Here is a 26,390-nt window from a genome sequence, read left to right on the forward strand (position 1 = left end):
TTGACTTGCTTCCATGTTTCTCCAAGTGTGATCCTGATCCCTGGGTCATCTATACTAGAAGGTTTATTAGAAACACAAGCTATCCCAGACCCAGAGACCCAGGAACCTGAATCTTAACTACCCCCAGGTGATTCAGATGGAAGCTAAAATTTGAAATCAATACTGCAGTTCTAGAGAGTAGAATTCCATGCTTTGCAACTGTCTTAAGCCAGCCTTCGTTTGTCTCCTAGCAACCCTTGAGCAATGACAAGTACCTGCCAAACACTGTTGTGAAAACCTCTCTCCTGGGAAAACAAAAGTATTTTGCTTTCTAAATTCTATAGGAATAAAGCTGCTTTAGAAAAGGATAATTTGGCCACCAAGGTAGTTGGGAGAGATAGTTTTCTCTTTGGAGCTGAGCTGAGGGTGCTTATAAGACCCTCTGGCCACCAGGCTAGGTCCAGGACTGACCTTGGGAAGTAGGGCCAGCAGGAGACAGAGCTTTGCAAGGTCTTGGCATCTGGGAGTTAGAGAGAGGCTTCAGCCATGGATAGCCTTGTGACCTTGAGCTGCAGTACCTCCATATGGACCAAGAGGGTTAGGAGATGGACAGGGATCAGGGGAGAACTGCTTTGCTTGAAATATGACAAAAAAAACCCTATCCTATGATAAGTTTCTATGTCTCCTGTATTTATTTCACTTTAGGTCATGACATTTTGAGCACAATTGTGTGTGGGATGCATTCATCAATAGAGCTGGAAGCACCAACCACCATAGGAGGTAAAGTATTGTAATAATAATAATAATAAAGATAGATGATAGATAGATAGATAAATAGATAGATAGATACTTTTTATGTGTGGTTACTATATAACTAGAATTCTATGTTCACCTGCTATAATCTCTTCAACATCTATGAAAAGTAGACAAAAGTATTAGCACAACACAGAAGAAAAAACAAAACTAAAGTATGAAATGTATAGTAATTTTCCCAAGGTCATGCAGCTAGAAGAGTGGAGCTGGGATCTGGACCCAGATCTGTGCCTTTCCACTGAGCCATGATACGTGGTAAGTTAAACCTATGTGGGGTACCAATGAGTCCATTCCATCCTCATGCAAAGCCACCTCCTCCACTGGGATCCCCGAATTTTAGTTTCCCTTCCTACTTCCACTTTACTTTCTGCTTCTGTAAATTTGATTATTTTAGATTCCCCAGGTAAATGAGTTTTTCTTCCTGTTTGCATCACCCCAAACCCACTATCACTAATCATCTTCCTGTCATTCAAGCACCTATGCATGCACGCTGAGATGTACCAAAAGGAAGACCACAACTTCAAGTCTTCAAACAGTCTCTGAAAACATGAGTCATTTGCTGTTGTGCACAATTTATCTTTTTAAGTTTGTGTATTGAGTTAGCTTAAAGTATGTTCCTAGCCTGACTTACGGAGGAATTTCAGATCTGCTGACTAGTAAACAACAGAACAAGGTTGCCCCCCTTAGTGGGCAGCAATGAGATAAAATAGAGTTCCCTGATAAGATGCTCATATCAGGATCTTGCTTGAATAAATCAGCTTTGAAAGACATTTGGAAACCACTGAAAATTTTCAATATAGACTAAGTATCAGCTGATGTTGAGAAATTATTATTAGTTTTGTTAGACTAAAGTGATACTGTAGGTATAGGGGAATATGTTCATTTTTCAAGGCACATGTTAAATATTTCAAGTTAAAATAAAGTTATGTCTGTAATTTACTTCAAATTCTTCAGAAAATAACTAAAAAGAGATTAAGTAAATATGGTAAAATGTTAACAATTGTTAAATCTAGGTGTGTTCATCTTAAGTTGTGTTCATCTTACTATTCTCTTTCTACTTTTCAAACAAATTCAACATGTTCATAATAAGTGGGTTTTTTAGAGAGTTTTGCTACCAAGGCAAGGAAAAGTAATCTAATATTTGTGTGCTTGGTGCTTTACAAACCTTATATTATCTTATTTTGTTGTAACACTAACAAGTAAAAATATTAATCCCATTTTTATAAATGAGGATTATAAATCTCAAAGAGACTCATAACATAAAAGATGGAAGTTTAGGCTTTAATCAAATGAATCTCAACCTTTGGCTATCAGTTCATCTCTAGATCTAGGGGGAAATCACTTCTACATAAAGCCTGCCCTTTTCCAGGCTCCACTTATTTAATTCAATTTTGGTGAGACGGGAAGGCATTTTGTCCTTTTTTCCTCCTGAATTGTTATGTCTCTGAGTATGTTTCCCAGAATGTAATAGGAAGATTCCGATTATTTTCTCATTTCAAAGCTAAAGAGGCCTTTACATAATCAAGAAGCTCTGAGACAAATTCTTTTGTATAGACTTTGAAGGACTTTTCTGTTGAATCAGACACCTTTTCAGCCACTAGAAAGGAAAGTGGTACAAAGATATCTAGTCATCACTCCAGACACTGAAATCATGAAGATCAAATATATTCAGGCTTCCATCCTCGGCTATCATTTCTTGTGGTAACTTACAGTGTGCATGCTCTTCAGACGGTGAGTGATGTAATGAGCACCATTAAAGTTGGAGTTTTCATTCTACATGATCGACAACAACAGTTCTGCAGGCTAGAGACCAACAGGAAAGCCAGCCTCCCAGGCCGACCCCACCCCCCAACCAACTCAAATATTGGCCAGTTCTAATAGTATCAACACTCATGAGATGTTAGGCCAGTTCCTCTGAAAATAAGGCAGGCAGATAAAAATCTAGGAACACTGAAAATGGGAGCCAGCACGTGTTGACTCACATTAAAAAGTATACCATCATTAGCAACACAGGTGGGTAATACTAGGGCTAGAAAATTTGTCTACAAGACATCTTTCTCTGGTGTTGGGCTTTATTTTTAATTAAGTACATCTTTCGTCTGAGTTATCATCAAGGCTGACATTGTAAAAGGGTAAGCAATTATCTGGGTGGGGTGATATCCAGGGTACTGAAAAGGATTTCAGGAAATACTTTCTTCATCCCCTAACTGATCTCTGAAATTCCTTTAAGGCATGATTCCTTTGGCTTAAGGCTTGGGTCTCTGGAAAAATAAAACATTAAGCAGAAAAAAACTCCTGAAGTGGTTGTCAGACATTCATATTATAGCGTGAATAAGTTGCAGATAGTGAGAACAGGTTTTAATGGAAGGGTTACAGCAAGAAGATATTGATACCTAACTGTGATGAGTGAGGGGGAAACGTAGGGGAAGGTAGAAGAACAATTAAGAATGCATCCACTTAACCTTTTCTCGAGTCTGCTCTAAGTCGCACAGTACCCTTCATTCTTGCACCAAGGATAAACATCTTTCCACGTTTAATAAGGACTTGAGGCTTATGCTTTTACCTAAAGACACACAGTAAAAATAATATATATTTTTAAAGTCTGTTTTCTCCACTAGCCCAGACCCCTTTGGTATAGTAAGTATGATTTTATGATACTGAACTTTGTCTTGGGCTGAATTGTATCCCCCCAAAATTCCTATGTTGAAGTCCTAACCCCCAGTATATGGAGATAAGGTCTTTAAAGAGGTAACTAAGGTAGGCACTTTGGGAGGCCGAGGCAGGCAGATCACAAGGTCAGGGGTCCGAGACCAGCCTGACCAACATGGCAAAACCCCATCTCTACTAAAAATACAAAAATTAGCCGGGCCTGGTGTCACACACCTGTAATCTCAGCTACTCAGGATGCTGAGGCAAGAGAATCACTTGAACCCAGGAGGAGGAGGTTGCAGTGAGCCGAAATGGTGCCACTGCACAGCAGCCTGGGTGATAGAGTGAGACTCTGTCTCAGAAAGAAAAAACAAAAAAAGAGGTAACTAAGGTAAATGAAGTTATCAAGGTGGGCCCTCATGACTGATATCCTTACAAGAGCAGATTAAGACACAGATACACATAGAGGGAAGTCCATGTGAAGACATACCCATAGGTGGTGAAGATGGCCACCTATAAGCCATCTTATAGGATGGAGAGAGGCCTCCGAGGAAACAACACCTGCCAATACCTTGATTCAGCTCTCTTTCAGCCATCAGAATCATGAGAGAATACATTTCTGTTGTTTAAGCCACCTTGTCTGTGGAACTTTATTATGTCAACCCTAACAAACTAATGAAAATTCCAAAATGCACAATGCTTTTCAACTTGCAATGATGTTATTTTTAACTAAGAATAATAGCATGTATTTATTCATATGGAGCACTTAGTCCTGCCCCATTGTGTTGTGGTTCAAGAAGCTCTTCAGAGGCATTAGTCACCAGAATTTCTCAAAAACTAATCAAATGAAATGCAAAGAAACCAAACAGACTAAAATCATCAAAATAATTTATTGCAGCCATTTGCCGATAGATTTTAGCCAGTATGAACTGTTTCTCAGAAAGAAAAAAAAAATCCAGGTATCATTCAAGAGTTTCCAGGCCAACTGGTCACCCAAGTTTCTTTTGATGCTGTTTTACTTCTGAAAACATCCAGGCCACTCTTTCTTATCCACATTTTGCATTTTGTGTCCTTTACATAACTTTCAGAGGCCAGCAAGAATTCCTATGGATGATGGTTTCTTATGCATTGCTTGTGGGAAGGTATAAGAAAATGGTGCAGCTCCTTTGGAAAACAGACTAGTAGCTCCCCAAAGGTTTAAACATTAAGTCACCAGATGACCTAGATATTCCACTCCTAGGTATACGGCCAAGAGAAATGAAAGTATATATCCACACAAAAATTTGCATACAATTATTCATAGCAGCATCATTCATAAAAGCCAAAAGTGTGAACAACCCAAATGTCCATCAACTGATGAATTGTTAAACAAAATGTGGTCCTATCCATGCAATGGAAATATTACTCAGCAATAGAAAGGAATGAAGTTCTGATGCATGCTGCAACATGGATAAACCCTGAAAATATTATACCAAGTGAAAGAAGCCTGACATAAAATGCCACATACAGTATGATTCCATGTATGTAAAATGTCTAGAATAGATCAATCTATAGAGACAGAAAGTAGATTAATCGTTGCCAGGAATTGGGGGTGAGAGGGATTAGAGAATGACTGCTAATAGGTAGATTTCCTTTTGGAATGATGAAATGTTCCCAAATCAATTGTGGTGATGGTTGCACAACTCTTTGAATATGTTAAAATCTACTGAACTCTATCAATCCCAATTCCCACCACAGGCTTCCCCTTTGACAGAAGTCATAAAAAGGGAAATTCAGGATAAGGATCACAGTAGACAGGTATTAAGGCCTTTTTCAAACCTCAAGAATTTAAAATGTCTGTTGGTTACCTACTGTATTTGTTTCCTATTGCTGTGATAATAAATCACCAAAAATCTGGTGGCTTAAAACAACACAGATTTATTATTTCACAGTTATGGAGATCAGCAGTCTGAAATGGATTTCAAGGGGCTAAAATCAAGGTGTCAGCAGGGCTATGTTCTTTCTGAAGGCTCTATGGGGAATCTGCTCCCTTGTCTTTTCCAGCTTCCAGATGCTGCCTGCATCCTTGACTCATAGTTCCTTCCTCCATCCTCAAATCCTTTTTTAACTCTTTTAAGGACCTATGTAATTGCACTGTGCCCACCCAGATAATCTAGGATAATCTCCCCATCTCAAATCTTTAATATAATCATATATGCAAAGCCCTTTTGCCCTGTGAGACAACCTGTTCACATGTTCCAGGGATTAGAACATGCACATCTTTCAGGAGTGTTATTCTGCCTACCACCCTACTATGTGCAGCTGGTGGCTGCAGCATTAGAAGGGGCAGTGGGCCTTAGTTCAGGGTCATGGAACAGAGGGAAAGCAGGAGAACTAAGTCCTCCCCACAGCAAATGCCTACAAAGGCCACGGACCCATTTCAAGTGCACCCCAGGCACATGGCCTGCAACCTCCATCTGTCACCTTATGGATATCAACAAACAATCAACACAGATAGTTTCAATTTTTCAAAAAGGGAGCAAAAAAATTCACAAATTTGGAGTGGCTTAATAAGAAATCTTCTGAACCTTTAGAAGAGGCAGCAGTAATCCCCAGGAGCCAGCATGGCCTCATGAAGATCAGAACCTGACAATGTCTCCTCCCTTTTTGCTCTGAGAAGCTGGATGTGATGATTAGGGAAACGTGGAGGTGCAGCATGTCTGACCTACTCCAAAGTTTCAAATGGACCACTAACAATATCCCAGGAGGCAGAATGGAGAAACATGGGCTGCAATGTTCAACCATTCTCTATATAAACAATTGGCTAAATCATCTTTGCTTAAAGACTGTTGATAAGTAGATTGGCTTCATCTTGTAAGTCCCTAATGTTGAGCCACAGGGCTGAGGTTTGACATTTTTGTCAGTAGTTTTGATGAATATGTATCATGCTTATGCATGACGGCCAGAAAGGAGGTCATGAGCAGGATGTCTGGGTGTACACGTGCAATACAATTAGATTAGATCAAGGGGTGCATGTGGAGGAAAAATGAGCCTGGGAAGCTAGGTTGGGGCCTGATCTTCACTGGGTGCAGTGACACGCCCAGAGCCATGTTTAGATTATCTGTGTGTCTCAGTCTGTCCTAGCTACTATAACAAAGTACCACAGAGTGGGTGGGTTACACAACAGACATTTATTTCTCACCATTCTGGAGTCTGGGAAGTCTGAGATCAGGGTGCCAACATGGTCAGGTTCTGGTGAGGGCCCTCTTCCTAGTTTGCAGATGGCTGCCTTCTCATTGTATCCTCACATGGCAAACAGTGGAAGACAGAAGTAAGCTCCTTCATGCCTCTTCTTATAAGGGCAGTAATCCCATCTATAAGAGCTCCACCCTCTTGGCCTAATGACCTCCAAGAGGCCTCACCTCCAAATACCATTGCATTGGAGGTTAGGATATCGACATATTAATTTGTAGGAGACAAAACATTCAGTTCGTAGACTGTGATACCATGAAAAAACCAGAGACTGAAATGGGAAACATCCAAAATGACACAGCAGATTAGAGATGAGAGTAGAGATGCACCTGTGTGCCTGAAGATGCAAGAAAGCATCAGCGGAAAACCCCACGGTGATGAAGGAAGAGCAGAGGCATGATGGAAGGGCGCACTCTCAGGGGAGCTAAGAAAGGACAGGATCAAAAGTGCAGGGACAAGCCTTAATGCCAGGTGAAAGGAACAGTTTAGCAAATTAGCATACAATCCCACAATAAAATTCAATACAGTCATTAAAACAAGGTTCTCAAAAAATAGTTAATAGCATGGAAAATGCTCTTTGTATATTAATTTTTTAAGTGCCATTCAAATTAGTGTACAATAGAATCCCAATTTTATTATTTTAAAAAGTGTGCTTAGAAAAAAATCAGAAAGACCTCAAAATGTTAACAGCAACTGTCTCTACATGGTGGGATTATGAGTGATATTATTTTCTTCTTTTACATCTCCACAATTTCCAAATTTTCTGCAATAAATATGTATTACTTTTGAAATCAGAAAGATAATTCCAGAGTGCAGGTGGAAGAGTTGGTACTTAGAAAGGAAGAACACTATCTTTTTATCTCAGACAAAAGAGAAGAAAGAACAAACGTGCATAGAAACAAATACTTGGAAGAAGAAAGGTAAGTAGCGTCAGTGAGGAAGCTCATGACTGATGAATGTCTCAGTCAAATCAAGAAGTCAATATTCCTTAGAAAGCATTTCTGCAAAGAGGCAATTTTCCCCTTGAGTAAAGAAGACACTTGATTTTTGTTCATTTTAGAATTTTAGCACCTTTTAAATGAAAAATGTCAGGAAGAAACATGGTGAAATTAATCTACAGTCCAACTGTTCTCCAAACTTAACAAAAATCATTAGGAGCCATACAAGTCTCTGCAGGCGCCTGCTAACTTTAGTAAAGCAAAGTAGGGCAGCCCTCTCCATTTACTGGCAATTATTCCTGGCTACCATCACATCAGCTGCCACTCATCTGCCATTCCTTGACATTGCATTTGCCCTGCAAATTAAGTAATCAGCAATAACTAAGAGTCCATGGCCAACCGATGGCCAAAATTAGCCTCGGATCTCTCATCTGAAAAAGGAAGACATGCTTTCAACATCTGAGGGGAAGGTAGCAATATTCAAATGATTTGAGCATAGGAAATAGGACAGCGCTTCGCAGCTATGCCCAGTGAATTCAACAGTCTATCTCTGACACCAGCAGGATGTTTCCTGCTAAAGCTTAATGGTTTTCTCTGTTCTCAATATGCTAACTTCCCATTAAAATGGTCTGTTAAGAGACCTGTTGATCCAGTGCCCTCATTTTATAGATAAAATAACTGGGCCGGGTGCGGTGGCTCATGCCTGTAATCCCAGCACTTTGGGAGGCCGAGGCGGGCAGATCATGAGGTCAGGAGTTCAAGACCAGCCTGACCAACATGGTGAAACCCCGTCTCTACTAAAAATTCAAAAATTAGCCAGGTGTGGTGACACACGCCTGTAATCCCAGCTATTCAGGAGGCTGAGGCAGGAGAATCACTTGAACCTGGGAGGCAGAGGTTGCAGTGAGCCAAGATCGTGCCACTGCACTCCAGCCTGGGTGACAGAGCGAGATTCTGTCTCAAAAAAAAAAGAAAACTGAAGCCCAGAGAGATTAATTGACTTCCCCCAAAGTCTCATAGCTGGTGGGTGGTACAGTTGAGAAGAGAAACCAGGCTTGCAGATACCAGGCACCTCTTCACTCTCCCTCACCAACCCCCCATCCACACTTGGTGGAAATGAGTACCAGAATGATGGGCTGGGTGGCACCACACATTGTCCAGTAGAACTGATGAAGATGCCTGCTGGGACTTGAGGAACATATGTTCCCAAGAGAAGCAGAACAAAAGAAGAGGTGATAGCCATAGGAATCTTAGTCCACATATTCATAGTAAATCCTCTTGTATACGTTTACCTAAATACTTTCTTTTCTTTATTTTTTTTTTTGAGATAGATTTTTTCTTTTTTTTTTTTTTTTTTTTTTTTTTTGTCGCCCAGTTCGTCTGGAACTCCTGACCTCGTGATCCTCCCCGCCTGGCCTCCCAGAATGCTGGGATTACAGGCGTGAATCACGGCGCCCGGCCCCGTTTTCTTATCTGTAAATGAGGGCATTGGATCCACAGGTCTCTTAAGAGACAATTTTAATTGGAAGTTAGGATGTTAAGAACAGAGAAAACCATTAAGCTGTAGCAGGAAACATCCGGCTGGTGTCAGAGATAGACTTGAATTCACTGGGTTAGCTGCGAAGCGCTGCCCTGTTTCCTATGATCAAATTGTTTGAATATTGCTACCTTCTCCTCAGGCGCCTGCCACCACACCCAGCTAATTTTTGTTTTGTTTTGTCTTTAGTAGAGACAGGGTTTTACCACATTGGCTAGGCTGGTCTTGAACTCCTGACCTCAAGTGATCCACCCCCCTCAGCATCCCAAAGTGCTGGGATTACAGGTGTGAGCCACCATGTCCGGCCTGCCTAAATACTTTCTAAAACCCACTTTTACTTTGAGCCTATACCATCTCAAGATTTATCAAATGCCATATATTTACCACCAGTTTTACAAAATAACACAGTACCATAGCTCCTTTCTGGTAGTGACCTGATATCCTCATCTACCTAGAATATAAGCAAAAAAGCAAAAAGCTCCCAGAACAACCAATAGTGATGGACTGCAGCCAGCCCATGCTCAGATACTCAGATACTAGGGTCACTGCTGAGACTGCCTTTGGAACAACAGTGAGGGAAGAGACTGAAGGCCTACAAATGTAGACACGAGGGCTCAGAAGGCAGAGTTGCGTGTCAGGTAAGCAGAGTATTAAATGAAGGACATTGTAATGAAATTAGGTAAAGATCTGTCATTTGTGGAGTCTCAGTTTCCTTTACAGCAAAATAGGGAATAAATACTTCTTTCCTTGCAAATTGTTTTAAAAATGAAAAAGAGATGAAACATGTAAAGCATTTAGCACAATAGTTAACATATACTAATTATTCAATGAAGGATAACTACTATTATAATTAGTGGGAGCAATATTTAATTGTGGCATTAAGAAGACAGAGAAACTGTTAATAATTTTGTTTAATTTCCTATAACTTTATTCCTTCCAGAGGAAACTTTTAGTTACAAGCACATGAATAAATAAATCAAACTCAACTGGAATGACGTTCCTGAGGATGGAGATACATTTTTTTGTTGACCCATCTAAACTTGAACAGCAAGTGATAATTAGTCTCCAATCAGAAAGTCCCAGGTTAGTAAATCTGAATATATTTTCCTGTCTCTTGCTTTTCTTCTTCTACAAACAGAAGGAAGGGGGCATTTGATTTGCACCTTGCCCCAGTCCATATAGATCACAGGGAGGTAAAGGTACCAGTACTCCACTGACAAGATACTTTTCTAAATGGCATCAAAGAGGCCCAAGGAGAAAAGTGATTGACTTGCTCTTTGGGAGTTTTTTAATATAATCGGGTTCACAGTATAAAAGACAGTGATGTTCCTGAAGCCCTTTCTTCTAGGCCAAATGTATTATTATGTGAAACAGCAACTTCACAAAGCCAGCTTCGGGAAGTCTAAGATGCTTCCTCAGCAAGACAGTGCCTGCAGACTCACTACAGCAAAATTCTGCATTGTACCTTTCAACACAGACATGGAAAGGTCTTTGGAGAACTGCCTATTTTTCACAGACAGAGACAGTAATGCTACTGCCAATTAAAAGACTACTTAGGTCTGTGGTAGATGAGAAAATGCAGGCTAGAATTAAGATATTTCCTGCAAAATGCAGACCAAAATATCCTGAAATATTTTGTTATGGATTAACAATCGAATTACTAATCTCCGCAACCTTCACTTCTAGCCTTTAGCATGATGGTCACAGGACCAAAGTGACAAAGTCTTCAAAACAGCATCTGCCATGTGCTGAGAAGCACATGACATGAATTATCTCACTTAATTTTCACAATAACCTTGCCAGGTAAGAACTATTACAGCCATTTTAAAATTAGGAAATGGAGGCTCAAAAAGCAACTTGTCCAAGGACTGCAACTAGCAAGTAGCAAAACTAGGATTTGAACCCAGGCATGTCAAGCTCACAGTTTCTCACAGTGCTAACCACATCTAGCCACTGCATCACTGTTTCTTTCTTTTTTTTTTTTTTTTTTTTTTTTTTTATTTTTTTAGACGGAGTCTCGCTCTGTCACCCAGGCTGGAGTGGCGTGATCTCAGCTCACTGCAAGCTCCGCCTCCCGGGTTCACGCCATTCTCCTGCCTCAGCCTCCCGAGTGGCTGGGACTACAGGTGCCCACCACCACGCCAGGTTAATTTTTTGTATTTCTAGTAGAGACGGGATTTCACTGTGTTAGCCAGGATGGTCTCGATCTCCTGACCTCGTGATCCGCCCGCCTCGGCCTCCCAAAGTGCTGGGATTACAGGCGTGAGCCACAGCGCCCAGCCGCATCACTGTTTCTTTAGCCAATCCCACCAGCATTCACGGCACACTCGCTGTGTACTAGGCATTGTGTAAGGGGCTCTGGGAACATAGATAGGAGAGATATGGATCCAGCCCTCCAGAAATTCACAGTTTAAAGGCAGACATGTAAGTAAACAATGACAATTCAGGACTGTAGAAATGCAATAATTGAAGTAGAAAAATGGCAGAAAGAAGTGTTTGGTAAAACTTGAGGACATTTGATTTCCAGCCCACTGCCTCTCCCGTAGACACCTGCCATTTTAAAATACAGGACTACACGGGAGACCGAGGCTGGAGGAACCCTTGAGCCCAGGAGTTCAAGGCTGCAGTCAGCTATGATCATGCCACTGACTCCAGCCAGGAGACAGAGTGAGACACTGGCTCTGAAATAAATAATTAATTAATTTTAAAATAAAATAACATATAGACATTATAGAATATCAATCCTTTGAAAAAAGTTGCCTGCTGTCTCATTCTGCAGCTGAGGATATTAAAGCCTCAGAGAAGGAAACAAACTGCCTGGATCATGAAGTAACTGATGGACAAAAAAAAATGACTAGAACTTGAGTTTCTTGACTGAGGGTTGCAGGGTCTTGCTGGTACACCAAACGCCACCCTGGGCTGTCACTCACTAGAGATCTGGAAAGACTTTTGCAGGCAGCAGCCCACATATATGGTTTATTCTTTTTCTGTCCTACCTCACTCCTCAAGGGAAAAATACATCAGCTAGCCTTTGGAGGTCATATAAAGGAGTATAACCTGTGAGTGAAGATGAAATATTTGGAATTGCTAGTTAGTGTCTTAGGAGGAGGCTGCGAAGAATGAAGCGTGGTAAAGATGGAGTCTAATGGTGAAGGGTGCTGTTCACAGCCCAAATAAAAGGCTCAACTCCCTCCGCCTGGAGCCCTTTTCCCTCCTGCTGCTTTTGCTTCCTTCCTTTGAGGTCACGTCTACTAGAGAGATACTTTTTTTTTCCATGTGAATATAATTGGTTTCACTTCACAGTTAGCACCTACTGAGGTGAAGATTCACACCTATCTGCGGTCTAGTAAGACAGTTCTAGAACTTTATATAGCAGCCATGGGTACGCACCTTGCAAACCTCCAAACCCCCACAAGCACCTCCTACCACCACTCCACAACTACCACCCCACCACTACCACCCACCATCACCACACCCCCCACCACCACCCACCACCACCACCATCACCCCCCTGCCACCACTCCCAACGACGACCACCACCATCACCCCCACCACCACCACAACCACACACACCACCACACCCACCACTCCCCACCACCACCACCCCACCACCATCACCTCCTCACCACCACAACCCCCAACACCACCCACCACCACCCCACTACCACCACCCCCAATGACGACCACCACCATCACCCCCACCACCGCCACAACCACACACACCACCACACCCACCACTCCCCACCACCACCACCCCACCACCATCACCTCCCCACCACCACCACACCCCCCCACCACCACCCACCACCACCACCCATCACTACCATCACCCCACCGCCACCCCCAACGACGACCACCACCATCACCCCCCACCACCACCACTACCACACACACCACCACACCCACCACTCTCCACCACCCCACCACCATCACCCCACCACCACCCACCACCACCATCACCCCGCTACCACCACCACCACCACCGACCACCACCATCACCCCCACCACCACCACCACCACAACCACACACACCACCACACCCACCACTCCCCACCACCACCACCCCTCCATCACCACACCCTCCACCACCACCCCCCACCACCACCCCCATCACCACCATCACCACCCCCACCACCCCCCACCAATCCCCACCACCACCATCACCACCCCCACTACCCCCCACCACCATCAACCCCCACCATCACCAGCCCCCACCACCACCCATCATCACCACCCCCTACCACCAGCCCCCACCACTACCACCACCACCAACCCCACCCTCACACCACCACCCCACCATCACCCCCCACCATCACCCCCCCACACCCCCCCACCATCTCCAGCTCCCTACCCCCATCCCCACCACCACACCCCCTCAACCACTCCCCACCACCATCACACCCCCACCTCCACCACCAGCTTCCTACCCTCATCCCCACTACCACCACACCTCCCCCCCCACCACCACCACCATCACCACCCCCAACACCCCCAACCACCAGCCCCCACCACCACATCAGCCCCCACCCTCACCACCCCACTCACTCTGCCACCTACCCCCACCACTACCACCAGCCTCTCCAACCCTGGAGCATAATGGACAGTAGTGCCAGCTCCTGCTCTGTGAAATGCATTGCTCTCTGAAACCCATTGTGGTGTTTGTATGGAGGCCATGCTTCCCCAGAGGCTCTGGTCATAGATGAGAGCAGCAAGGATGCTACAGCTGACCCGCTCCTGTGAGACATGGCACTCTGAGGCTCCAGGACTGTCAAAGGCCTTCTTGAACATTCCCTAGGCTACACAGAAGTCTAAAATGCTTCCACCTAGCTTCCCCTTCCTCTCTCCTTCAGTTGGGGTCAGATTTGCATTTCAGTCTTATAGCTCTCCCAGTGTTCCCAGCCTCTTCCCCATTTCCTCTCATGGTCCTTTAATAAAATCTCACACACCTAATCCCATCTTGGCATTGGCTTGTTAGAGGGCCCAGACTAACAGCTTAGCACAGGAAGTGCCCTGGACAGCACCAGGTCACCAGGATCCCGCCATTGAAGTACCTGGCACCTCAGCCTCACATTGCATGGCCTGGGTCGGGAGGTGCCTTCATGGCTTCCTCACCTACCCATCAGGGAATTCCTTCAGTCTGCTTTGCAGTGCTCCCAGCAACCTGACAATGGGATTTCCTACCAACAAGACCCAATGATTGGCCCCAGTATGTGACAGATAAGAAAATGCAAAACATGGAGTCTACAGTTCCTGGCATTAAGGAGTCTAAGAATGAAACTCAACACTACTCTGGCTAAGAGCTTAAAAAAGAAAAATACAATAGGGCCCTAGAAAGCTGGGGTAAAAGCCAGCCAGAGAGAAGCAGCAGCTAAAGCCATACTGTATGGTCTAACAAGTCAACAGCAGCAGTGCAGAGGAAACCCATCCACTTGATTTCCGAGGGGTCTGGAATTTCTGGGGAAAGCAGCAAAGCACAACTCTGAAGACAAGAAAGTGCCCATCCACCCAAGCCTCCTGTTTTGGGACTCCATCACTTTCCAAAATAATTCTAAATTCAGAACCAACCCACATCTGCGGTGAAGAGTATACATTCATTAGAAATTTAGGAATAAGTTTCTGCTGAGGAGGTTAAATTTTTCCATGGCGTCTCTCAGGGTGGACTGATGAAAATTGATTTCTTATTGATAAAGTGTTGTGTTTTGTGAGTTTTTTTTTAATTTGGGCCTCCTTCCCTTTTATGCTGCTGTTTGCTGCCTTTTTGCCCATGTGTACAGAATAGAAACTAGGCTCATTTGTGCTGCTTTTGCCCCAGCCCTTCCTATTTTGAGGACCCTGACTTCTGACTCAACTGCTCTAATCCTCTATTACCCATCATGCCCTCAGGAGCTACCAAGCAACTCGTGCAGTTGAATGCCCCAGAACCATTCTTCACAGGGTGTCCATGGAAATCATCACCCTTTCACCTTCAGATTCTGGCTCAAAGAAATTGTGGGCGATGAGTCACCTAACTCTGTGACTCATATCTGGTCTCAATAAAGGTGTTTTATGAGTTGAAAAAAAGAGGCATCCATATAGATAAGACAAGAAGGCAAACTAATTAATGAAAATAATCCTGCGAAGGTGGTGAGATTAGAGATCTCTGTGTTTGGTTTGAAATTTTATTTAATGCATAAATGACTGTAGAATAAAAAATGGATAAATTCCTGTAAAATAAAAATTCATCATTACAACTTTATTCTTCCTCTAAGCCAAGACCAGGGCTAGAATTTTTTTGAGACAAAGTTCAAAATTTTATTTCTGCCTCTAGATTTCTTTTCCAAGGTCAAGTTCCCTCCACTTTGCCACTCCCTTTCTCGCACAATCCCTTTCTTTCCTCATATTTGAGGTCATCCGTCGGGAATGGGAGAGAGCTGGGATGTGGTATTAGGAGTATCCTTGCTATTCGCTCTTCCTGGAATGCTCTTCCTCCCACCACCTTGACATTTTTGGCCAAATGTCAACTTCTCAGTCAGGTGTTCCTTGACCACCCCACTAAAATTTGCAAACCACCCTTCAACCCCTAGTACACTGTATTACCTTCTAAGCTTGATGTTTCTTCATAGCTTTCCCTATGAGAGCCAAGATTGTTGTTTTATCTACTGCTCTTTCCCCAATACCTAGAACAGTTCCCCAGATATTCGCAGGTTTGTTCAATGTGTTGTTCAACTCTTTTAAATTCTTACGGATTTTTGTCTGATTGCTCTATTCATTACTGACAGAAGTGTAGTAAAATCATCCACTATGGTTGTCAGTTTCTCTACTTATTCCTGAAGTTTTGATAATTTTTACTTTATGTATTTTGGGATTATGTTACTTGGAGTACAGAAATTTAGAAGTGACTTATAACCTGAGGAATTGTCCTTTGTCATTATCTAGAGATTGTTTATTTCTAATAATGCTTTTTTTCTCTTAAAGTCTATTTTATCTGATTTTAAAATAGGTACTTTGACTTTTGGTTTTGGTTTCAGTTTTATGGTATATCTTTTTCTAACATTCTACTTGCAGTCTTTAAGCTGGTCTCTTGTAAAGAGTATATGCTTTCTTTCTAATACAGTCAGATAACTTTGGTTAGGGTATTTACTCCACTTACATGTAACATAATTTGACATGTTAGCACTTAAGTCGGTTATTTACTACATGCCTATTCTACATTTTTTCTCTTCTTTCTTGCTGTATTTGAATTGATTATATTTTAATCATTTACTTCTTCCCCTCCACTAGTTCATAAATTATACACTTTTTTGAATTGTTTCAATAATTACCCATGAAATTATAATATGTATTTATGACTTAACAAATTCTGATGATAATTGATACCCTCACTCCTCCTAGACAATGTAAAGACCTTAGAACATTTTAACTCCATTCTCTGACCCCTCCTCCACCCCTGTTGTAGGCAACTGTTGTCCTATATTTAATTCTGTAGATTTTTTTTAAATTCCAAAGGACATGATGATGACGCTGATGGTTACTTTATACAGCATTATTTAGTTCCATTTATCTGCATATTAACGTTCTCATTCATCTTAAATTCTCTCATTTGGCATCATTTTCCTTCTTCTTTATCCTTTAGTATTTCCTTCTCTGTTGATCTGCTGATGACACATTCTCCCAGTTTTGTTTTGTCTGGAAATGTCTTTATTCTCCTTAGACATGGAGCTTTAACTTGGTGTTTTCTGCTTTTAGAATGCTGAGTGCTCTGTATTTGTAATCCCCTTGCTCCTATTGAGAAGTTAGCTGTTGGCCAAACTATTCCTACTTTCAAGGTAATCCAAGGTATTTTTTTGGTATTAATATTTCTTCCTATGATATGTTTAAGCATGGATCCTTTTTAAATATATTGTTTGGAACACATTAGACTTCTTAGAATTATGGAGTAATGTCTTTAATCAGTTTTGAAAAATTCTGTCATTATCACTTCAAATATCACCTCTGCCCCATTAGAAAAATTTGACAGATGCACTATTTCCTTTCCCTCTTTCTAAGAGTCAGATGATTGTCCTACATTCTCACTGTACTCTCCCTGTCTCTTACCCTCTTTTCAGTCTTTTTATCCTTTTGGCTCTCCATACTGGATAGATTCTTCTAATAATATTCAATTTACTAATTCTCTTTTCAACTATATCTAATTTTCTGTTAATTCCATCTGAGTTCTTTTCTTATTGTGCTTTTTAGTTCTAGGATTTCTATTTGATACTCTTTTTAACTCTATTCTGTCACTTTTTAGAATTTCTGGGTTTTGCTAAAATTTTCAAGTATTTATTTTCTCGAAGAGAGCAAACAATTGTTTTACAGTCTCTGTCTGATAATTCCAATATCTATTATCACTTATGTACCTAAACTGTCTTTTTTTCTGTTGGTTCTTATTCATCATGTCTTATTTCCTCATGTGCTGCATTATCTTTGATGGTGTACTCCATATTTTATTTGAAACAAAAGTATTTGCTGAAATAATTTGAGACCTAACACATTATTATTTTCTTAGGGCATTTTTGTTGGCTTCTACCAAGCATTAGAGACATTAGCAGTAGAAGACCACTTTAATCTAAGTTGAAGGCCTTTGGATTTGTGGAACATCATATGACACAAAGAAACTGGACTCTCGTGCAAGGAAATAAATTTCTGGTTTATCTACACTCCTAAAGTACAGCCCCTTGGGGCCACAGCATAAAGCAGAGGTGATTCACCAGGGTCCACCAATTACTGCTTTTTCTCTCTTCTTCAGGAGCCACCAGAAAGTACGAATCAGTCTCTCTGGTCTCCTTTGAACTGAAAAGTACCCCCAGGACAAAAGTGGCCTGGTGCTACTAATTTCTCTGGGTCATAGCCTGGTATGTCTCACTATCTTGCTAGCTCTTTGATGATTTTAAGGAGAGGTTTTCTTCCCAGCTTTTTGTTGCCTTTGGCAGCGGTGGCTGGCCCAGATTGCCTCTCTATTACTACCAGAACTGGAAGTCCTTTAGATTGCCCAGATCCATGGACTTTATTTATATGAGAGAGCAAGATAAGTATCTAACTTAAGTCATACTGTTACGTTAGGTTTTCTGTCACCTGCAGCCAAATCTAATTTCAACAACAGCATTCTTATCACACCAAACAGGGGAAATGTATTCTAGCTCCTTATTTATATTCTCTCTCTCACTTTCTTTCTTTGACTTTCTCCATACCCCAATAGCCACCAACAATCAGATGCCCCAGTGGTTTTGAAACTTACAAGAGGGGCTGCCTTAGCCATTTGTAATGTTATAGGTAGCTCTCTTGCAATATCCACAGGGGAAGGAGGCAAAGAGGAGGAAAAAGAATCATCCCTTAACACAAACACTGCATTCCTGTAAAAGATAGGCTTTTCCTCTCTCTTCAGTTCTCCTCTTTATGTACAGTCCTCTGAAGATTGGCCTCAGCAACTCACAATGGTCCGCTGAAGGTAGAATATATGCTCTTTGCACCTTCTGTGCTCAGCTTTGAACTTCAATCACAATTCTAAAAGGAAGAATTATATTCTATAGCTAATGCTATCCTGCTACACTCCAATAAATCGGTAATATATTCTCAATATATTGATTATATCTTCATGTATATTTTTATTGTACAATATATTCATTTTATCTTTATGCATATTTTTACTGTTCATATATTGAGAATATATTACGGTTTTGAAGGGCAGTCATACATACTGTTTTTTGTGTATTCTTATTATAAAGTTGTCATTAATAGCATTAGCCACCTTCATTTTTCAATCTGTTTTTTACTCTAATGTTTTCCACACAGACCAAAACAAAATAATTGCTTTTAGATGTTTTGAAATTACTGTGTTTTTCAAATATTTCTTCATTTCATACAATTAACTTTTCTTCCTCTAATGGCAGCAAAGCTTACAATGGTCTTAATTGGATCTCCCAGTTTCCGGCAGCCTTGCCATGCTCATGAACTTATTCTCCTCTCTTAATCTTTTAGCAGAAGGGCAACTCATAGGGAATCTTAGCACACCTAGTTTGGGGAAAAGGAAGAAGGGAAGTAAATTTTTAGAATTTGCTACAGAGAATTAAGGGAAATGGTGTTTTGTTTTGTTTTGTTTTGTTTTTAAAGTTTTATTCAAATAACAAATGGTTGACCTTTATGGAGTGATTCTTTGATTTGTTAACTCAATGGGTGCATCATTTTCTCAGTCTGAGGATAGTAATTAGGGGTGGGATGGGGAAAGAATCCAATGGAGAAGGCAATAGATCCTGAGAACCAGTGGTTGGGAAGAGTCAGAGAAGAAAAGGCCAGAGCGGGAAAAACACATAAAGTTAAGGCTGGAGATGACACAACAAAATACTATCATCTACCCTATTTGTCCCAGTTCACCTGTCTCCCATTACCTCACAGCAACACCTTTACCACATCCTTAAATCCCCAACCAAAACCCCATCCTTAAAAGCCAATCCACTTTCTAGGGGATCTTGTATCCTACATGACAACAAAAACGGAGATCATCAGATGGTAATGCCTTCACATCCTGGTCTCCCCACTACAAATCTATCTTCTCTAGGTGAACCCTTGCTCCCTCCTTTATGTCATAGAGGAAGTTTCTTTTTCCCTATCTGAGAAAGGAGATAGGGAAGCTGTGCTCTAAATCCATCCACTCTCTCCTCTTCACTTTGTCACTATCTCAGGATTGTGTATTTAAAAGTGCTCAAGGCTTTCCCCTCTTTAACAAGAAAAGCCTCTCTTACTATAAATTCTTTGTATACTTTTAATATAAGTCACCTCTATCTACCACCAGACCTCTGTGCTTTCTTTCATCATCCAACACCCACTTCTCTTCTCCTTCCATGCTCCCTCCCTGGGTTGTTTGCTTCCACTGCACATATGTTCACTTACAGCTATGGTCTGATGTGTATGTGCCCCCAAACCCATGTGTTGAAAGTGAGTCACTAATGTGATGTATTTGGAGGTAGAGCCTTTAGGGGGTGATTAGGTCATGAGGATGGAACCCCCCATGAATGGGATTAGTGCCCCTATAAAAGAGGCCCCAGAAAGCTGCTTTGCCTCTTCTACCACATGAGGATACTGCTAGCAGGAGCCATCCGTAAACCAGAAAGTGGGCCCTCACCAGACACCAAATCTGCTGACACTTTGATCTTGGATTTCCAGCCACCAGAACTGTGAGAAATAAATTTCTATTGTTTATAAACTACCCAGTTTGTGGTATCTTGTTAAGCCACTCAAACAGACTAAGACATTTACACATAAATGACTCTGCCCTGGGCTTCAGACTCAAACATCCCACCACTTACTGATCATCTCCATTTGCATTTCTCTGAGATACTTTAAACTCAAAATGTCCTACTGGACATCATTTTTCACCACTCTCTAAATCTGGATCTCCTTCTATTCCCTTTTTCAGTAAATGGTCCCCAAATTTCTCCAGTCATATAAAGCAGAAACTGAGGTTCTTTCTTGATACCTATTTCTCCTTCAACCCTATATCTGATCCGTCTCCATATTCTATTGTCTAACCATCTAGACATCCCTCAATTCTGTCTCTGTTTATCTCCTTTGCCACCACACACTAACTGCCGACTGATCTGCCTGTATGTAGCTTGCCCCATCCAATCTATTCTCTACAGTAGACAGCAAGGTCTTTATAAAAATGCAAATCTGAATCTGTCACTCCCTTGCTAAAAATGCTTCAGTGACTTCCCAGTGATCCTAGGGAGAAGCACCCAAAATCCTTAAAATAGTATAGTAACAGAAATCCTACTTTGAAACATAGACACACCCCACACACTTTTCTCTTCTGCCAACCCAAAAAAGTAAATGTATCCCCTAGATGGCCAGAGCCATCCATCTGCTCTGGGAAAGATTAAAACTGTAAAGGAAAAATGCAAAGAAGCTGGGAGGAACAGTTCATATTCTGATTTTTTACTTTAAAATGGAATTTTGCAGCAAGCCAGTAGTCATGCAAGAAAAGATTTCCTGAATTCCTTTATCCTCTCTTTTAGCTTAATCCAGAATCAAGTCTGGCTGCCGAAATCATGGGTTCCCCACAGAACACAGAAGGTTCCCCTTGCTGTTCTATGGTAGAAAACAAAACATCTAGTCCATACTTCTCATCCTGCACACATCCCCTTATACAGTGAGCTCCTAGCTGACAGCCCACAGCCTACCAGTGAAACAGGAATTAAAAGAAATTAAAGAATGTGTAAGCAAAAACTCATTATATCATTGTATATAAGAAAACCCAATTCCCCTTGAGGAAGAGGAAGAGCTGAAGTCCTTTAAAAATTAACTGCCTGTTTTTCTGTGGCTAGTGAGTCTTATCTCTCCACCTTTCCCAGGCATTGTGAAGACCCTGTTTCTCTAGCTGTGCAGCTGCAAGGTCACTAGGCAGATAAACTCAAGTCATAAAATGTGTTTTTCCTTGGAAAGTAAGAAATAATGTAATGCATGTCTCAATTGAATAACTGTCTTTGTTTCTCTCTTCTGTAATATACTTCCCCCTGCACAGATCTCCCCAGCCCACAAAATACTTAAAAGGTAACCGGACTCTTTGTTCAGGGCTCAATCTTTTTGGATGTTAATCTGACTGGGCCGGTGCACCTAAATAATAAATAACATATATCCTCCTCAACCTTCGGTCTCTCTGATTCCTAAATTATCCTGCTGCACCAGGACTTATAGGAGCAGAAATCAGAAGACTTTACTCCACAAACTTCAGGTGGACATGTGGACAAAGCCATCTGAGAACGTGACAAAAATACAGCAAGAGCAGAGACAAGATCAGATCATCCTGGGGGCAGATGCTGGGCTCTGACCAATTTGAGAGAGAAAAGGAAAAAGAACCCAGCTACAAGATGCACAAGTAGCAGGCCACAGCCACCAACATCAGCAGAGCAATTGGAGGCCAGGAAGACAAGGACACTTCTGAAGAGACTGAAAAAAGCAGAAGACAGTCCAAGTCACTGCAAGGTTCCAAGGTCTCTTTTTTCATTACTGTACCAAGTAAGCCAAAATCCACCCTACTCTTCAAAACCATCTTGAAGAGTTGCAGGTCAGGGTTGCTGCATCTGAGCATGTTTACTCACAAAAGGTGACAGATGCTCCTCAACTTACAATGAGATTACATCCTGATAAATGTGTCATAAGTTGAAAATATGTTACAAGTCGAAAATGCATTTACTACAGCCTAACCCACTGAACATTGTAACTTAGGCTAGCCTACCTTAAAACGTGATCAGGACACTTCCCTCAGCCTACATTTGGGCAAAATCACCTAACACGAAGCCTATTTTATAATAGAGCATTGAATAGCTCAAATAATTTATTCAATACTGTACATTACATAGAATTTGTGACAGTTTTACACCATCATTATGTCAAAAAATCATTAAGTTGAGCCACCGTAACTCAGGGACTGTCTGTATTTATATTTTTACTTCACACTAAGCTTTGAAACTGAAATTTTTGCTCCTCAGCAGATGGGGTTTCTGAGAAAGACCAAATTAGTTATAGAGCACTAGCTCCCAAAAAAAAAAAAAAAACAGAAGAAGTCAGAGGAGGAGGGCTACATGGAGCAGAGGAAGAAGGAGAGAAAAAGCAAGAAACCATTATCGCTCCCTCATCTGAACTGCACTGCGAGTAAGCTGGGGCTTCCACCACAGTGTCCTGGAAGCCATGTTTGCTGCCCATTTCTGGACTCTCCAGCCACACTGGCCTCCTTTCCCTTTCTCAAACCTGCTGTGGTTCCTGCCACTTCAAGATAATCTCTTAACAATCTATTCCTTCTGCCTGAAATGCTCTTCCTCCCACCCAACCCCGCCCTGCCCAGCTAACTCCATTCTTTGGCCCCTGCATCGCTTTCCCAAGGAAGCCATTTCTGGACTTCCCTCACCCCTGCCTTCCATCTTCACTGGCCCAGAGTTCCCTACCCTATGGTCTCATTGCTCCCTCCCAGGCACTGCTGCCTCCCAGGACTCTTCCCCGTCGGTAATATAGTTCTGCTTGATTGTTCAGTTAATTTTGCCTCCCCTGAAGACCATAAGCCATGTTGGCAATGATGGTTTTGCTCACCATTGCACCTCCAGTGTCTAAAAACCATGGGCAGGTCAATTCATTTTTGTTGAGTAAAGGAATTGTTCAATAAGTGCACAAATAAATTCACATTAAAACTTGTCCAAAAACAAAGGAGTTTTCTTGTGAGAAGCAGCTGCTCATTCTGGGGCATTCAAGTGCAGTGAGATGACAACGATGACCATTGGAGATGCTTTCAAAGTGATGCCGGCACTAGACAGATGGCTGGAGTGTGTACCCTTTAAGGACTCACCTATCTCAGAAGTCGTGTGTGTTTCTGTATGTGTAAATGCACAGACAGACTGGAAGGATATGTGTTCAGCGTCTTTTCAGACTGTGAAGGTCCCTGCAACCAGAAGGAGAGCTGTCTTCAGGAAAGGATGAAGGAAACGAGCATCTGTCTGTGACTCTGGTGGTTGTGCAGGCAGGTCACCTCAAGGTGGAGTGACACTGTGGTGGGACAGGTGGAGCACCAGTGAGGAAGTTCTCATGGGCCTGAGCCAACTGAATTAATTAAGACCAAGAACAGTAAAGGGACCCAGAGGGCAAACTCTGAGAGGCAGTCATAGCCAGCACCCTCTCCCCAAACTGTATTACTCATTCCCACAGAAGTGTGTGTCTGCTTGCCTTTAATCTGTTCTGACTGTAAGCCATTTTGAGACATCCCAGTCCCAATGATGGCTACCATGTTCTGCATTGAATAGATGCTTGACATACATCCAATTAGTAAAAGAGAGTGAACTAAAGTTTATCACTTGGGGTTTGTTTTTTCCCCATCAGTTGCTCCTGCTGCTCAAGGGTGTGTGTGTGTACACATGTGAATGGAATACACATGTATGGGGGGTGGGGTGGGATACAAAATTGAGGCACCAACAAGTATCCAATATGAATGTCTTTAAAGTCAGTATCAGCAGCAAAGAAGGTACTGCACATACGATGTGCAGGGGAAAACCTTTTTACCAGGCACAGACCACCACCAAAGCCCCTCTGCCTAAATCTGTATTTGAAAAGCTAATTAAAGATTTTTTTTTCTTTGGGGTCTTGAAATACTTTCCCTTTGAAAGCTCTTTGTTAAAATGAAAATGCCTTTGGAAAGGGGAATGGTTTAAACGTCTATCACTTTGCATTTTAGAGGGGATTATGGTGGATAATTAAGAAGAGCCTGGAAAATCAGACCCCAGACTATGAGTGAGGAAAGGTGAGCCAAGAGGATGAGAAGACCCAGCAGAGAGAGCTGCTGTCAAAAGGGGCTTTGTCACCTTTAAATATCATTTCCACAACTTTGCTTGAGGAAGCCCAAGGTTTAACTGCCTCTCCTCAAAGAAATGCTCTGCAGATCTCTAAGACAAACAGATAAGCTTAGGTTAGATTCAATTAGGAGAAAAGGTGCTACACTCACTTAAACTTTTTATGATTAAAGGCAACAAGCAGCATCTTGGAGATCTGTAGCAATAAGACTTTTGCAACCTGGCCATCCATCCCCTGGTTGCTAGAATGAGGAGCAGCAGCAGATCAAGCCACATATGCAGTGGTGGGATAAGGTCTCAATATCTGCTCCAGAGAGCTCAGGATCTAGTGAGCAGCATCCAGGGAAGTGGATGTGGAGAAAGAAATGAAGGATGGAGAGTGGGAAACAACGAAAGAGAAGAGAAAGAGGAAGGCGAGTTAAGCATCTGGAAAATTACTGCAGTCTCATGGCTTTGGCTGCTTCAAAGCCTGGATGAGTCATCCACTGGTTGCCTAGGCAACGACTATTTTCCTCCTGCTGCTGATCAATTTCATCTGCACAAATGTCCCATGAAACTGTGAGCTGTGAAGATAATATACCCAAGTCACAGAAGTCTTATCAGACAAGGTCTGCATTTCAAGTGTTCTGAAAAAGACCTTATGTATACCAAGCCATCCACCTTCCCATCCCACCCAGACCACACACACACACACACACACACACACACACACACACAGACACACACACACACCTACCCTATGGGTAGTGATGGGCCAGGACAGGGGTCCAGGCAGGAGGAGATCGTCACCTCTGCCTTATCCTAGTTATGATCCCAGGATCTTAACTGCCCAAACTCACTGTCTACAATTAGAGACAGAGAGGATATGTGGTCATTCCCTCATTTCATGTCTTAAAACAAAAATGGATGCTTGTATTTAAAAAAAAAAAAAAAGAACAGCCACATTGGACAGCCAAGTACAATGCCCTTTGAGCTGTGACCTGCACTCTGTGCTCCTGGGTTCTGAACAGGGGAGAGTGGCTACTGTCTCCACCCTGGGTCCTCCCAAAGACAATGCTGTCCCTTTCCCCTATCTTACTTTTCCTCCTAGCTCTAGTTGCTACATACTACATGCTAAATATGTACTTTTTGGTGTCTTCCCTACTAGAGCATATGCTTCTTTAGCAGAGGAATTTTATTTATCCTACTCACCACTGCATCCTTATCTCCTAGCCTAGCTCATCCTACGCACCCTGAGTGCTCAGTAAAAGTTTGTTGAATGAATGAAAGAAAATGTTCTTGGATCATCTGTAAGACAACCCTAAAAAATGTTTAAGAAATATGACCAAACTCTTTCCAAGGTGACTTCTACACTGCAGACATGACAACACCTACACTATGTCTAATCTAGAAATTGTCACAATTTTTGTGATTTCCCTCATTTTACCTCCCCTCTGTAGGGCACAAAGAACTTGGGAAAGGTCTTGTGTAAAAAAAAAAAAAAACAAGTGTCATATACATGAAATCAGCCCATAGCACAAAACTAGAAGAGCTGTTATGTCTATTTACATGTTGCTAATATTCACTAAGGGCTTACAACATGGCAAGCATGTTACATGTATTTTCTCATTTCATTTTCACAGCAACCCAGGTAGTAAATATTTGATAATTCCCATTATACAGATGATGAAACTGAGACTAAGAGAGGTTAAATAACATGATCCTGATGTGCATGCCGTAAGTGGTAGCATCAGGATTCAACCTCAGGTGGCTAAAAGCCACCACTCCATATTGTCTCTCGGTTTGCCACACCCCTCCACTTATCAGGATAGCCCTGTTGGTAGCATTTCCAACACACCTTCCTCCTTCAAGCAGCGCAGAATCTCCATTTTAGCCTGGAATGGTTTGTATTTGTACTAAGCT

At 41.9% G+C, this 26,390-nt stretch overlaps 1 protein-coding gene and 1 long non-coding RNA gene across 2 annotated transcripts in view; one reads left to right on the forward strand and one right to left on the reverse strand.

Annotated features, from left to right (window-relative positions):
- Positions 1-26,390, reverse strand: part of LOC469572 (lymphotactin) — a 207,105-nt gene that overhangs the window by 160,552 nt on the left and 20,163 nt on the right. The window lies entirely within an intron of this gene.
- Positions 232-23,984, forward strand: LOC129135468 (uncharacterized). Its single transcript, XR_008536332.2, has 4 exons — positions 232-298; positions 685-759; positions 10,088-10,230; positions 21,844-23,984. It is a non-coding gene; the product is annotated as an uncharacterized LOC129135468 (long non-coding RNA).

This window comes from Pan troglodytes, chromosome 1 (genome assembly GCF_028858775.2).
Source record: "Pan troglodytes isolate AG18354 chromosome 1, NHGRI_mPanTro3-v2.0_pri, whole genome shotgun sequence".
NCBI classification, from domain to species: domain Eukaryota; kingdom Metazoa; phylum Chordata; class Mammalia; order Primates; family Hominidae; genus Pan; species Pan troglodytes.